Here is a 16207-nt window from a genome sequence, read left to right as displayed (position 1 = left end):
CCCCAGCTCATAAATAACAGGATGTATAATGGATGGATGAATGGATGGATAGTCAAACAAACAGATAAAGAGATAGATGATAGGTTAAATATTAAATAGTAGACAGATAACAGATGATAAATAGATTAGATGAGAGAGGGGGATAGGTAAAAGACAATAGATGGGATTAGAGAGACAGCCCAGTGGTTTAAGAGCACTGGCTTATCTTCTAGAGTACCAGGGTTCTATTCCTAGTGCACACATGATGGCATACAACTGTCTATAACTTCAATCCCAGGGGATCCAATGTCCTCTTCTGGCCTGCATGGATACTGCCCATACATGGTGCACAGATATACATGTAGGCAAAACACTCATACACATAAAAATAAGTAAATAATAGAAGGTAGGTAACAGATTATAGATAATATATATAGGCAAATAGGTAAAAGATAGCACATATATAAAATCAACAGATGATTAAATGATAGATAATAGATAAGTACAAGTAAATAACAGCTAGGTCACAATAGATGATTTGTAAGTAGGTATGTAGACAGATGGACATAGATAATAGGTAGGAGGGAAAGAGAGAGACCAGGAGACAGAAGAAGGGAAGCCAATCTCCAATTAGTTGTAGAGAACTCTACCAAAACAATGACACACATCACATCAGTGTTTCCTAAACTTTATTCACACATCATTGTGACTCTGCACATTATAATTGTAAGTGTTACAGCTCAGATGGAAAGGTATCCTGGCAGCCAGGAGCCAAGGAATACCACAAAGTCACACCACATAACAAACCTCAGACGAGAGATTGGGAGGTGGGGGAAAGAGGGTAGCTGCATCTGCTTGGGCAATAAACGGCAGAGAACTGAGCAGAGAACAGGGTTTATACAGCTTGGAAGGGGGCAGAACCTTCCAGGGCAAAGCTTTCTGGGGTGGAGATTTGTGGGATTTCAAGTCCAGGGCTTGGGCTTTTTACTCTGTAGGACAGGGATGGGTCCAGCTGTTAGGGCAGTTAGAGTGTCCTAAAAGGAGGGGCCTGGACACTTGTGCGCCTCAAGAGGCTTACAATGCTGTTATTTTATTAATATTTTTCTTTAAAGCATCTAATTCTCTTACATTAAAACACATATACATGTCATTGCCATAATAAAAAATGCCACACAGAAAATAACCATAAGAAAAATAAAATAATGTGCTGTGATTCCATCCTGACAGTTAACTGCTGAAAGCCCTGCACCCACAGGCTGGTCTCTTGAAGGAAGGCTGGTAAGTTCCTAAATGGGTAGCACCAGAGACCTTTTCCTTTATGGAAATGAAGGGCTCAAAACAGGGTCACTCCATGATATGATATGATATGATATGATAAAATTTCAAGTATATGTTTGACCTTAAATCATCCACTTCCAAGCAGACAACTGAGCCCAGGTTGTGCAGAATAGTTCACTAATGCCTCTACAGTTTTTCCTGGTCACCATGAAGATTAATTCTAGGACTCTCTGGTTGGGTGCCAAACTCCACAGATGCTCAAGTTCTTTACATAAAATGATACAACGCTGTCTTAGTCAGTGTTCTATTGCTATGATGAGACACCATGACCATGGCAACTCTTTTAAAGGAAAACATTTAATCAGGACTGACTGATGGTTTCAGAGATTTAGTCCATTATCATCATGGCAAGAAGTATGGTGGCACACAGGCAGACATGGTACTGGAGAGGTAGCTAAGAATTCTACATCTGGATCAGCAGGCAGCAGGAAGAGAAAGACCACTGGGCCTGCCTTGAGCATTTGAAACCTCAAGGCCCACCATCAGTGACACATTTGCTTGAACAGGATCACACCTAATCCAACAGCGCCACACCTCCTAATCCCTGTCAAGTAATGCCACACTCTAATGATCAAGCATTCAAATATATGAACCTATGGGGCCCATTGCTATTCAAACCATCCCAGATGTGATGTTTCCATATGGCCTATTCACATGCTTCTGTATGTGTCAAATCACCTCTAGGTGACTTATACTAGCTAATACAAAGTAAATGCTATGAAAGTGGCTTTTATATTTCACAATTTAGACAAGACATAGTTTGAGTGGTGGGTTAACCAAAACTGAGGTAGTATGAAGAAGCCAAATAGAAATTCACCAGTTTGTAATTAAATACGATGATTTATTTTTTCAAGGGACTTTGAACAGAAGAATGCTCCATGGATGGACAGCAATGGTCCTAGAAGATATGGATTACTGAATGAAAATCTGTGTCAGGTATGGGATACCCCCTTACAAGTTATTGGTCAAGGAGGTCCTAGAGACACCTAAGACAACACAAGCTACTGCCCTTGCTCTTGGCTGCTCACCCTAACAAGACAGGAAGACCCTATTGCTGCAGATATCATTCACTGTAGTTACAGGAAATAGAGAAATCAACATCAACCGACCAAGAAATTCTCTTATTGCTGGTTAGCTTACACAGGGCCAGAAGGTGCCATGCAGCTACAAATGGACAAAAGGCATAAATGGTCTCATCTACCACTGGATTTCAGACCTGACCCACAGGAATAAAATTTGAAGGGACTCTAGCCAGCTCCAGCAAGGTAAACAAGGCTCTGGCAGGCCTTGCCCTTCTCCCTCATTCCCTCTGCTAAGAACCATTAGATGACATTCCTAAAACTAGCCCCCAAGGTCTATTCCCTTATTTGGCTACTTCCTCTTTCTGGGGCTGACTACCAAGGTCCAGCTATCAAAGTATTGAAATCCAGAAATCAAAAGCCCCCTTTGGTCCACCTAATTAACATGCCCAACTAAAATTAAACACCTCATCCTAACACAGGGTTTCCCCTTTTACCTTTACTGCCGTTTTCCTGTGGACCGTGTCTGTCTCCCTATGATGGTATTGTGTTCCCCGAAATAAACTTATCTGGGGTCAGAGAACAGGACGGCCACAATATTAAATATGAGGATAGACAGTGGTAGCACACATGCCTTTAATCCCAGCACTGGGGGGCAGAACCAGGAGGATCTCTGTGAGTTCAAGGCCATATTGGAAACAGCCAGGCATGGTGACACACGCCTTTAATCCCAGGGAGTGGGGGCAGAAAGAGAAAGATTATATAAGGCGTGAAGACCAGAAACTAGAAGCATTTGGCTGGTTCAGCATTCAGGCTTTTGAGCAGCAGTTCAGCTGAGACCCATTCTGGATGAGGACTCAGAGGCTTCCAGCCTGAGGAAACAGGATCACCTGAGGAATTGTCGAGGTGAGGAAACTGTGGCTTGTTCTGCTTCTCTGATCTCCCAGCATTCACCCCAATAACTGGCCTCAGGTTTGATTTTACTAATAAGAACTTCTAACAATTCTGCTACATCTCCCCTCTGTCCAGAGGCAGTCCTTCATCCCTCCAGGACAAATATTCCTTCCCTCTCCCTTGTTTGTTCCCTTTCTCCTTCATCCTCTATCTCCTGCTTTTGTCTCTTATTCCACACCCTTTAATCTCTGGAGCAAATAAATCTCCTTTGTGCTGAGAACTTGGTCTTGGGAGCCCTGAGCTAAAACCAACCCTTTCAAATTTCATGCATGAAACTGTAAACCTAGTCAAAATCCCAATGACTAGGGAGACCATAGGCTCAAAGGGGAACCTACTTGTTATATTAAATTGTCATGCTATCAAATTGCCTTCTAAGTATTTAACTTTATAGACATTAATCTATATCATTAAAATCTAATACAGCAGCAAGTGTTGTTAAGGATATGAGGTGGTTACAGCCTTCACACATTGCAGGAAACATTATGGAATAATGTAGCCACTTTGGACACAGATAGACAATTTCTTAAAATGTTAAACATAAAATGACCATTGTGACCTGGCATTCTCACTTTGGGGTATATATCCAAGAGAAATGAAAATGTATTTCTACAAAAAAAAAAAAAAAAAAAGGACACCAATTGTCAAAGACCCCCAACGTAGAAGCAACCTAACCATCCATGAACAGATAAGTGGATCCACCAAAGTGGTATATTCAAACAGTAGAGTGTTACCTGGCAACGTAAAGGAAGGAAACACTAACGCACATTGCACTGGTTTGTTTTATCCTTTAAGGTAACACAATCTACGATCATCAAATGAGAGAATCTTAGTGAGGAATTATCTAGAGCAAGTTGGCCTGTGGGCATGTCCTAATTGTAAATTGATGTAGGAGCACTCAGATCATTATGGGAGGCACCATTTCCTAGGCAAGGGGTCCTAAACAAATATAAAAGTAGAAGAGGAGGAGGAGGAGGAGAAAACCAGCACCCAAGGATCCATGCATTTATTTCCTGCTCCGGACTGTAAATGTGATGTGTTAAGTTCTTGCTTTGACTTCCCTGCAGCAATGGACTATACACTGAAATTGTAAGGTGGACAAAATCTATCTCCCGTAAAATGCTTATTGTTGGGGTATTTTTATCACAGAATGAAACTAGAATACATGCTATACTATGAATGGACTTTGAAAACACTGAACTAAATAAAAAGAACGATTACGTTCATAGGAAACGTCTAGAATAAGTGTATCTATAAAGACAGACAATAGTTTGCTGTTTGCCTGGACTTGGAAGAAAGGGACTGCTAATGAGTGTGGAGTTTCTTATTGAGATAACAAAAATATTTAGGAATTAGATGATAATTCCAAAACTGAGTATTCTAGAAACTAATAAATTGTATGTGCTTGGTGTTTTTTTTTTTTAAGATAGGTTCTCACTATGTAGCCCAGGCTAGCCTCTGAGTTAGCTAGCCTGGCAAGCACAATGGTTGCAAGGATGTACCTCCATGCACATCTTAAATTCTAAACTTTAAAAGTAAGAATATTGTGATATATCAGTTATATCTCAATAAAATTGTCACTTTAAAAACTGCAGTACATTAAAAAGACATTCAACAGCATCAGTCATTAGAGAAATGCACATTATTTGGACCATGGTGAGATTCCAAAATGCTTGTACAAAAAGAAAATGGTAAAAATACATGAATGGACACAAAGAAACCCAGCCACTCAGCCTGCATGTAGGGATACAATGAGGCACCACTACTCTACAGGACAATTTAATTTTTCTTTCTAATTTTAAAATATTATTGCTGTACAGTCTAGGAATGGGATGATAAATTCATCCAATTTCACAGAATAAAAGCTAATTTTGATATGGAAACCAATATGCAGATGTTTAGGTCACAGCAGCTTTGTGACCAATCAAATCCTGGATCCTATCCAAATAGCTTTCAGTAAGCATGTGCCCCAAAAGACCTGTGGTATATCCACTCTGCAGATTATTACTCAACGATGAAAATGGATTATGAGTTAACCATTATTAATGCATGCTCTAGCTGAAGTGGATCACAAGGGTAGTGTGCTGAGTAAGAAAGGCCAACCTCAAGCACACAGCACATTTCCATTCATGTCACAATTATGAAGTGACATAATTATGGGAATGGAGAACAGGTTCCAAAGAAGACAGTGGGTGTGTCCATAAAGGGTAAGCACAGAGGACACTCATAATTCGATAACTTTTCTGAGGGGTAAATGTATGAAATTGCATGATGAACTTGGAAACCACTATCCTCAACACACACACACACACACACACACACACACACACACACACACACACACACACGAGAACATATATAGCTATGAGCTTTGCTTAAGCTCTGTGGGTCACACCAGTGTTATTTTCCTGCTTTGGGATCTTGAAGGCATAACGCAGGAAGCTGGGGGAAGTGTTCATGGCTCTTCTCTATACACTTCCTTGCAACTGCCTATTAACTTCAGAATCGTCATGAAATAAGGGGTTTTGGTTTTAGGGTTTGTTTCGCTTTTTCGTTTTGTTTTTATTTTTGGTCCTCCGCCCCCCCCCCCCCCTGCACGTAAGTTTATTTTGAGGAGAGAGGAGAGAGTAGGAATGGAGGAAGGCGAAAGGAGAGAGAGAGAGAGAGAGAGAGAGAGAGAGAGAGAGAGAGAGAGAGAGAGAGAGCAGGTGCACTCCTCATGGAACTAGAGAGAGGGAGAGAGGGGAGGGGATTGGTTTTGTTTATTTAATTCATAGCATTTATTTCTTGGGAAGTAAAAACCACAGGCATGGTACAGAGGTCTAGAGATAACTTGTAGGAATGGCTGTCTCTCCTCCCACTGGTCCTGGGGATCAAGCTCAGGTCATCTGGCTTGGAGCCTTAACCCACTGAGCCATCTCACCAGAATAAAGGGTTTGGTTTTGTTTTGTTTTGTTTGTTTTGTTTTGTTTTGAACTTATCCTTCTTCTAAATTTGTTCCTCTTTCCAGATTCCCTGATTTCACAGCCCCAGATGTGAAAGACACAGAGATACCTGCTCAGACTCTTCCGTGTCCCTCACTCTCATGGTGGTTAATATTATAAACTTGACAGGATCTAGAGACAAACCTCTAGGAATATCTGTGAGGACGTTTCTGAAGTGAGTTAATTGGGGTGAGGAGAACCACTGTAAAGGTTGGCACCAATCCAGGGCTGGAATCCTGAGCTGCATGAAAAGGAGAAACAGAGCTGAGCCGCAGCATCCACCTCCCTCTGCTTCCTGACTGTGAATACAATGGGACCTGCTGCCTCTCATATGCCACACCTTCCCCATCAGGATGGGGTCTAGCCTCCTCACACCATGATCCAAAATAAACCTTCCTTTCATTAAATTTATTTTGTCTAGTTCTTTGTCACGGCAATGAAAAAAGTAACTAACACAGCTCTTGATATCAAATAATAGTAAGAAGGCAATAGCAACAACATGTATTGAGTGTGTCTCCTCTCCCAGGGTCTCCATTTACAGTTTTTCATGACTGGTCTAACTTGTCACTCACATCAGCTCTATTGATTATTTCTATTCTAAACATCAGGAAACTGGTGATTTAGAAGGATTAATGGTTATGACCAAAGTCGAACAGTAATAGATAATAGCCTTCCTAACCAGGTGATCTGTCCCCAGACCTGGCTCAAAGCCACCACTCACCCTAATTCAGTGACTTAGTTCAAGATTTCACTACTCATTGCCTGAACCAAACTAATCCACAGACTTCTAGCCAATCCCACCAAACCCAGACCCAAGGAGAAAGAAATAGCCTTATCACACATCCTTGAATGGTAACAACACCTCAAACCGAAGGCAATGTTCCAATGCCCAGGCTTAAAGATTGTGATACTTTTTTTCAGTATTTTCACCAACTTGTGAAGTGTTCATTCATCTAAATGGTTCTATTATTAATAAAAACTTAGGAGTCAGATATTTGGGTAAAAACCTGGGAAGTGTGAAGGAGTGGCCTCTCTCTCCACACTTCCCAGCTCAGAAGGGCCCCGTGAATCTTTCCAAGCCCCTCCCTACTCTTTCCTGTGCCTCTCTATAGTATCATATCCTGGTCCTCCATCATTGAATCCACTTTGATTCAAGATTAACTTTATTAACAGTCTCAGAATGTCACAGTACGATCAAATATTCTGCAACAAACTTGAATAAGTAAATAGTGCTGTGGGTGAAACTTGAAACACCAGCTTACAATGATTCAAAGACATTCCACGTTGACAACCACATATTAAATCAAATAGTTTAGAAATGGGACTCTCTTTACTCTTCAAGTCTCATTCAAATGCTTCATGTACTTTTTTAGCATCAGTGTTCATGGTTTCAGCAAATATGGATTTCCAAGAGTGAACTATCTTCATGTCTGAGTAGTTGGGGGAGTCATGGTTTTAAGCTCATGTATAACGCTGTCCATGCAAAGTTCACCTGAAAGGGCACATTCATAGGACACCAGGAAAATGTAAGCTCTTCTAAAACCTGTTTTGACAAATGATATGAAGATAGGGGACGGGAGAGCTGGTGTCAGAAAGAGTTAAGCAGGCATGAGGGCAAGGAGGTGGAGAAGAGAGATTGTAAGAGGACTAATCAAAACTTTGGAAATTAGAAAAAGCCTTATGGAAACTGCTGAGAACCACTTTCTTTAAGATTGGATTTGAAGAAAAGAAACTCATACCCATTACTCCAAAACATAACCAAAAGCCCACGCCTGAGGAAGTCAAGAGGCCTAGGGGAGAACTTAGTATTGTTGCTTTACTAAACAGATGTGTTGTCAAACTGCCTTTTAAATATTTATATTTATACCCACTGACTATTGTTGTTCTCAACCTTAGCCTGAGAAATTTCTTGTTGTGTGAGTAATAATAAATGCAGAGACTCATCACGTGTCAAAATTCTTAGAATAAGTGACTACTGAGTGCTGTGTGTGTAAGACGTCTGTATCGCCCATCCCAAGGCTAGGGGACAGCATGGGAAGGGGAGACAGAAAGGATGTTAAGAACTCATAGAGAGTGGATATAGAGCTATAAAATGCTATCTCCTGGACATGACACACTCATAAACTCATAAACTCACAGAAACTATGGTTATCTGTACAAGGCCGTCAACATTTCCTCAAGGATGAGGGAGAGGCTCCAGAGGCCCCACCCTTCCCTGAGTAGCTATTGACAGCTAACAACTACCAAGGATGGAGAAGTCATTTTCTTCAGTGGTAAAGCCACATGTTAATAAACAGCCCCCAACCCATGCTCATGGAAACAGCCTTAACTAAACTTAGTACGGCACAAAAACAAAAAGAAAGAAAAGAATGAAAGCAGGATGGGGAACTTTGAGGGAGAAGGAGGTTCCTCGTGAGTAGGAGGAGGATGATAATGGGGTGTGTGTGATCAAAATCCATTATACATGTATAAAACTGACAAAAATAAATAAAATAAAAATTTTCAACTATTCTGTAAGCCAAGCTTTCAATGCTGTTTGAAGAATTTTTAAGCCTACTAGTGCCTGGATTCCACTCCACCCTTACACACACACACACACACACACACACACACACACACACACACACACAAGCACTGAGTGATCTTACTGACCTGAGTACAAGAACTGGCATCTTCCAAAGCTTCTCTGACGGTGTAAGAAATGGCCTGAAGTTGAAAGCCACCAGGTAGGTACATCATATGATTCCCATGATGTAATTTAGTGCTGTGTGTGTGTGTGTGTGTGTGTGTGTGTGTGTGTGTGTGCAGATGTATGCAGAGTCCAGAGGATACCAGGAGTCCTCCCCAGAAACAGCATCTACCTTGACTTTTGGGGTTTTGTTGTTGTTGTTGTTGTGCATTTGTTAGTTTGCTTGTTTATCTTTTTAAGACATGTTCTCCCTATGTATAATAGGCTGGCCTTGACCACAGAGATTTGCCTGTCTCTGGGAGTCCTGGAATTAAAGTCATTTACCATCACATTCAGTTTATCATCTGTCTTTGAGGCAAGGTCTCTATTGGCCAGGAGCTCACCAGTTAGGCTAGAATAGCCATCCAGCAAGCCCTTTCTCCACCACCACCACCAACCCCAACACTAGGATTAAAAATGCACACTACAGCCAGGTGGTGGTGGCACACGCCTTTAATCCCAGCACTCGGGAGGCAGAGCCAGGTGGATCTCTGTGAGTTCGAGTCTAGCCTGGTCTACAGAGTGAGATCCACGATAGGCACCAAAACAACATAGAGAAACCCTGTCTCAAAAGAGAAAAAACAAAAATGCACACTACAGCACCCAGAGTTTTTTGTTTTGTTTTAAGTAAAATGGTTTATTTTGAGTTAATAAGTTCCAATACTAATTGTTGGGTTGTTGTTTTTTTCAGGCAACTAATGACTGCTGAGGGAGAATTGGCTTGCCCCAGGTATGAGCCCCTAATTGTTTATCTGAGTAGGTAGTCAACAAGCAGCAGGCAACAGGCTCAGAAGATTGTATTTATATATTTGTGCATGCTGAGAATTGAACTTATGTTCTCATGCTTGCACAGCAAGTGCTTTATCAACTGAGCCGTCTCCCCAGACCCAATTTAGTTCTTGATTACACACAGAGATCACCAGGAAAGCTTTGAAGCCATACTGATGTCTAGTCTCTGGAATCTCTAAGATTCGGACTTCTCCAGGAAAGGACCCCAGACAGTCTGAGTTTCAGCAAGGTGTAAGTGAATCTGTTTGGCAGCCAGGCTTGAGACTCCTTTAGTGCTGCCACTGGGCAGTGTTATTTGCAACTACTGCTTTTCAAGGCTGTGTAATCCCCATTGCCCACAAGCACATAACCCCAACACTGGGATACGTGTGTTTTCTTCTCCTTCTGCTGTGCCGTGACCTTGACATACATCCAAAGACAACACTGATAGATGATTTAACCTAATGTGACTTCCCTAAATAACACCAAGATGTTCCAAGTGAGGGAACTGAAAGCCCACCCCATAGGGTGAGACATTCTGCAGGAATCCACTAGGAATCAATTCCCCTTTTTCTGGAAGATGGGTTTCGAGGAAACGGCACTCACTTTTACACAGGCTGTCACCTCCCCCCCCCCCCCCCCCCCGCCTTCCATGGAACAGTTACTACAGTATCTAGGCACCTTCCCAATGTTCATCACTCTGGTGTTATTTCATTTTGGAAGGAGAAACTGAGGCATGGAGTCCATCTGCCTGAGGTTACTAGCCAGAGACATGAGGAGACAGATCCTATCCCAGGCCTTCTGCATCTAGTGCTGTAGCGCCCCCTTCTGGCCTGACACCCTCAAAGAAGTCCACTGAGCCTGAACTTGCATTCTGGTGCCCTGAGGGACAGCAATCCTGGAAAGCTTGGCATCACGGACAGAGGGATGGACCACTACAGGGAGGGTCAACAGTTAGCAATAGCCTCTCTCCTCCCCGCCTTGTGGTCCAGTCCAGAACCCATCACCAACATTCCCTGGTTTCCAGCTCTGTGACATCACAGCCTCCTATCCTCTCTGCCAGTAACAAGTAAGTGAGGCTCAAAGGTAAGACCTAAAAGAGGGAGCGGTGACTTTTCTGCACTAAAGGGATGGCAGTGTCCTCACACTTGTGGATGCCTCTTCATTTGCTACCAGCAGAGACATCACCCACCCCTCTTGGGCCTCTGCCCTCTGGTTGCCATGTCCCCACAAGAGCTGATTGACCCTAAAAGACTCCTCCAGCTCTAGAATCCTGCCTGTTTCACCTCAGTGACCTTGATCCACCTGGTCAGCCTGTTCTTTCTTTTTTAATTTTATGTATTTATAGTTTATGTATGAGTGCTCTGCATGCCAGAAGAGGACATCAGATTCTATTATAGGCGGCTGTGAGCCACCATGTGGTTTCTGGGAATTGAACTCAGGACCTCTGGAAGAGTAGCCAGTGCTCTTAACCACTGGGCCACCTCTCCAGCCCAAGTCAGTGTGTTCTACTGTCCCCAGAGACCTGCCGCTCACAGCTTCCTGGTGACAAGCCAGGGACCTCTTCTTTGACTCCTGCCCCCATCTAGAGGCCGGCCACAGTACTGCATGAAAGCCTGCATTGTTCTACTTCCCCTCAACACGAGTATCCTTTTACATACCAAAGCTTCACAGTATGCCAGAAGGCTGTGCTGGCCACTTTCCATAACTCTTAGTCCTCACAAGCCCCTTTGCTCTAGACAGTACTTCCCATTCTACAGACCAAAAAGCTGAGGCTATAAGAAGCTATTCATTCTGTATTTCTATTAAGGAGATCTTAAAGACTTACACCCCAAGGGGCTGGGGATGAAGCTCAGTTGGTAGAATGCTTGCTTGGCCTGCATGAAGCCCTGGGTTCCATCCCAAGTACTGCATAAACTAGCAATGGTGGTACCCACCTGGAACCTCAGCACTTGGGTGGTAGAAGCAGGAGGATCAGAAATCCGAGGACATTTCTGGCTATACAGAGTTCAAAGCCAGCCTGGGCTACATAAGACCCTGCCTCAGAAAAAGAATTATTTTCCAAATAATGTCCTGGTAAGTGCATTGCTGGTCTCCATCAAATTCTGAAGAGGAATAGACAGACACAACTCCCAGTCATCAAAACTGACTGGGAAAGACACAGAGAGTGCAGCAGCCTGCACCTGGAATAACCTCCCTTCCAAGCTCCTGTTGCACAGGCAAAGGCTGTGATCTCCAAGGTCTGTTTCCAACTGAAAAGGACAAGGTCCCCAACGCAGTATGCAGTCAACTGCTGTTTAGGAGAGAGGGAGTTGGAGCACTTGTATTTTCTTGTATGTGCATAAGCTACTTTGGGGGAGCAATTCCTAGTCAATGTGAGAAACAGAAATGGAGTTTGTTCCCAGTTAAGTGGAAAGCTGTGTTTGCACCACAGAGCAGAGCTTAAGGGCCAGCGCATGAGGGCTTGCGGAGACCCTAAGGCTACAGACTGCAGGGATTCCAGAGGCAAAGGAAGCTTGGGCATCTGGGATCTTCTACCTACTGTGAGGTGACACTGGTGTGCAACTCTTCACTCAGATTGGCCAGTGGCAGTTTCATAAATTTTGGGGTCATGGTAATCTGTCACCTTGTTCACAGGGAATGGGTCTTTGCTTGGATTTGTGGGTTCCCTCTTCCCTCTCTGTCTCACCTCCCCTACTTCCCTCAGTCATAGCTGTAAGAAGATCCTCCAAGCTTGTCCAAATCTTCACCTCTGTCACCAGCCGTCCTTAGAAATAGTTTCATCTTTCCACTCAGATCAGTTTTCCAGCCTGAGAAGCAGGAGGCATTGTTCCTTCTCGGCTTTGTTTTTTAATCTCTTGCTGTACTATGTGTTGGACCAGAGGTACCTAAGAAGCATTTGACTCTAAACAAGCACATACTCAATGACAGGAAACAAACCATGATTTAAATATCTTACGAAGAATCAGAAAACCTGTAAACACAGCAATCAAGAAGCTGAGGCAAGAGGCTGGAGAGTTCTAGGGCCAGCCTGGGCTATATAAGCAGATTTTCTTTTAAAAAAAAAAATGAGATTTGTCTAGACATCTAAACACAGCCAGCCATTTACTTCCAAGACCAGGCTACCTACTCCGTTAGCTGAGATCCAGGTTAACTTCACCTGTGAAGATACAATGTGAAGCATTGTCAATGGTATAGGCACCCCAGTAGGTCCAATTAAAATTCAAAGGCATTCTATAATACAACCCATAACTGCCAAGCTTTTAGATTGACCAGTTGTATGTTGGGGTGTAGGCTGCATGACTATGTCAGTTACAGTAAAAAAAAAAAAAAAAATGAGATAGATGGTCAAGGGTACTTACTAGTCCTTCGGACTGTGTAAGAAGACACAACTCACTAGAGTTACTGGGGAGTCAGCCACTGAAAATCACCTAAGTATTTTTTTGCAAAGAACAATTAACCCCTGATGGCATTGAAAAGACTGGCATTCAGCCTAAGAGCTTTTGGGCCTCATCCACAAGTGAGCATTTCCACTACCCCTCCAGACTACACAACTTTGGAGAGAAGTAGGAAAGCACCGTGTCTCACAGTCTCCTCAAGGAAGTAATGCTGGGTGAAGCAGAAAGCTACCATACCCTCTGACACAGTGTACGGGCTCTCCCAGTAGACTTTTGCTGCTGATAAGTCCCTTTACCAACAGACCCCAGGTTCTTAAAGAGCAGATGTTTTGATTTTGGGAGTCATTCATTTTATTAGGAAGACCATAGCATCATTTCTAGGTAACCTCCTAGGGCTGCTTGGAAAGCAGGCAGGTATCTATGAAGATGATTCCTATTCTGATTGATTTTTTTTTTTCCTGCATTCCCTATACCTTAGTCAGTGTTCTATTGCTGTGAAATACCATGACCACAACAACTTTTATAAAGGAAAGCATTTAATTGGGGCTGGCTTATGTTTCAGAGGTTTAGCCTATTATCTTCATAATGAAAAGCATGGCAGCACACAGGCAGACATGGTGCCGCAGAGGTAGCTGAGAGTTCTACATCTGGATCTACAGGCAGCAGGAAGAGAATGACACTGGGCCTGGCTTGAGCATCTGAGACCTCAAAGCCCACCCCTAGTGTTGTACTTCTTCCAATAAGGCCATACCTACTCCAACAAGGCCACACCTCCTAATAGTGCCACTCCCTAGTGACCAAGCATTCAAATCTATAAGCCTTTGAGAGCTATTCCTATTCAAACAATCACATCTTATTTTAGACCTGAACTTTTTATATCTGTGTGTGAGTGTGTGTGTGTGTGTGTGTGTGTGTGTGTGTGTGTGTGTGAATATATTTTATAAAAAGTGCTTGGCGTATTGACTCACTTTCATTTCATTTGTGACTCTGAGCCTTTGTCCTGAAGAGAGGCTTTCAAAAAGGTTTCTCAAGTCTTTTTTCCTTTTTAATTATACAAAAATGGTTATTTAAATAATCTGGTCTCTTCCACCCTGCTTTTAAGTACTTTTTCCCCATCCTTGATGGTCAAGCATTCAATAGATATATCAGCACAGATATGAAATTCCAGGGCATCGAATGGAATTAGCCTGAATTAGGTGCAGTCACTTTCTACTGCTCTGAAATTTGAGAAGAGTCCAAATACTTGCACTCTTCCGATTCTTTTCTGGGGTTTAATCCCACTTCACTGGATCCATCATCTGGCATGGGAGTTTTAGGGATTATTGTGTATTAAGGTTGAGCTATTATAGAAAAGAGGGCCCCTGAAGTGAGTAGGCAGCCACAGAGAGCTAGAAAAGAAGTCTGAGTGGGTGTGTGGGAACAGTTGTGTGGAGAAAGAGAGAGAAAGAACAGGGGCTTCAGGAGGCTGGAGTCAGAGTGTGATCATTCACTCTCTTCTGTTCTTTCTCCTTCCTTTGTTTTCCTTGCTGGTCAAGGAAGCCCTGTGTGGTAGAATTGGGACTTGGAGTTTTCTTCTCTCGTGTTTAGTGTCCCTCTTGGACACTAAACCTTGTTTTTAGTATCCAAAGTTCATTATAGGCCATTAGTTGGCACATGGCTTTAATTCCAGCACTTAGGAGGCAAAGGCAGGAGGATCTCTTTGAGTTCAAGGTCAAGCCTAGTCTACATAGCAAGTTCCAAGCCAGCCAGGGCTACTTACATAGTAAGACCTTGTTTCCAAAACAAGAAATAAAACCAAGTTCATCATAATAGCCATGGTAATTCCACATCATATGGTGAAATTTTTGACATTTGTTAAGTAAACTTGAGAATACACAGTGAGAATAGGAGTATGAAGGAGCTGTGTTTTCAGAAAGAGGTGACACGTCTAATGCAGAGGGACTATGACAAGCAGGAACTATTACACTATAATCTGTTTAGAAAAATAATGACCGGTGCAGAGTCTTAAATAACTTAACCAAGTAGTAACTAAGAGAGACCACGTGATCTGTGACCTGGAGGTCACTCCAGGGCACGGGCCAAGGGAAGTGACTTGGTTTGTGATTTAACAAGACAGTGCATGTGCTTACGAAGCTTTCAGAGAGCCCAAGCCAACGTGTCAACAATCTCCTTTAAGCAAACAAGGCCACCAGACTAGCAGAAGTTCAACCAGGGGTTCTCCAGGCTGACATGGGGTGAGGGCTGGTTAGACCTTTGTGTTTACTGTCTTTGGAAAGCACTTCTTCCAAAGGCCACATGTGCAAGGTACCATGGAACAAAGCATCTGTACAGATGAGGCAAGTGTCTGGGAAAGTGAAGAAAACTGAAAGTAAAACAATTAGTAGATGAGACAGATTAATGGCAAGGGTGTTTGCTAAATATTGCATCTCCTAAACACAAGAGCTAACCATCTTACATACATTTCTATTGCTATGAGTCCTGGAAAAACAAAACCCATGGAAGAGAGCCCAGGGAACTACACCAGAGCTCAGATCTCGCCAAAAAATAACTCAACAGGCAGCAGATCCAAAAAGATTACTGGAAATGGGGTAAAACTCAGCACAAGGTTTCCCCTCTGGTCCAAGGGTCCCACACCATAAAGACACATATCTGTCCGGCAGCATGTATCTTACCATGAGGAATCATGTGCAAAAAGTTAAAGATCAAGTGGGAGAAGGGAAAGAAGGTCCATGTTTGTTCAAATATTTGCAGACTACGAGGGTGTGTACTGAGGACAGGGGAAATAAAGATGGGACGTGAAGAGCCTGCCACCCCTTCCTCCATGTGAGTAGGATACTTGTCCATCTTTATTTTGATCATTGCTGAATATCCAGCACCAAACAGTTCCTAGCACATAGTAGGTTCTCAAAAATATATACTAAGTAGGAAAACACTCGTGGGCTACTGTACACATAGTTGACAATTAAACAGCCATTTCCAATCAGTGTTTTCAACATGTAGTTATGTAGCAATTGACCACAAATTAAGCAATCACTATACAGT

The 16207-nt window shown here is 42.7% G+C and overlaps 1 protein-coding gene across 1 annotated transcript in view; it reads left to right on the top strand.

The window, feature by feature from the left end:
• The window catches only part of Tex48 (testis expressed 48), a 122207-nt gene that overhangs the window by 98389 nt on the left and 7611 nt on the right, over positions 1-16207 (top strand). The window lies entirely within an intron of this gene.

Source organism: Onychomys torridus, chromosome 2, assembly GCF_903995425.1.
Source record: "Onychomys torridus chromosome 2, mOncTor1.1, whole genome shotgun sequence".
Classification (NCBI taxonomy): Eukaryota; Metazoa; Chordata; class Mammalia; order Rodentia; family Cricetidae; genus Onychomys; species Onychomys torridus.
This window is presented reverse-complemented; position numbering and strand designations above follow the sequence as displayed.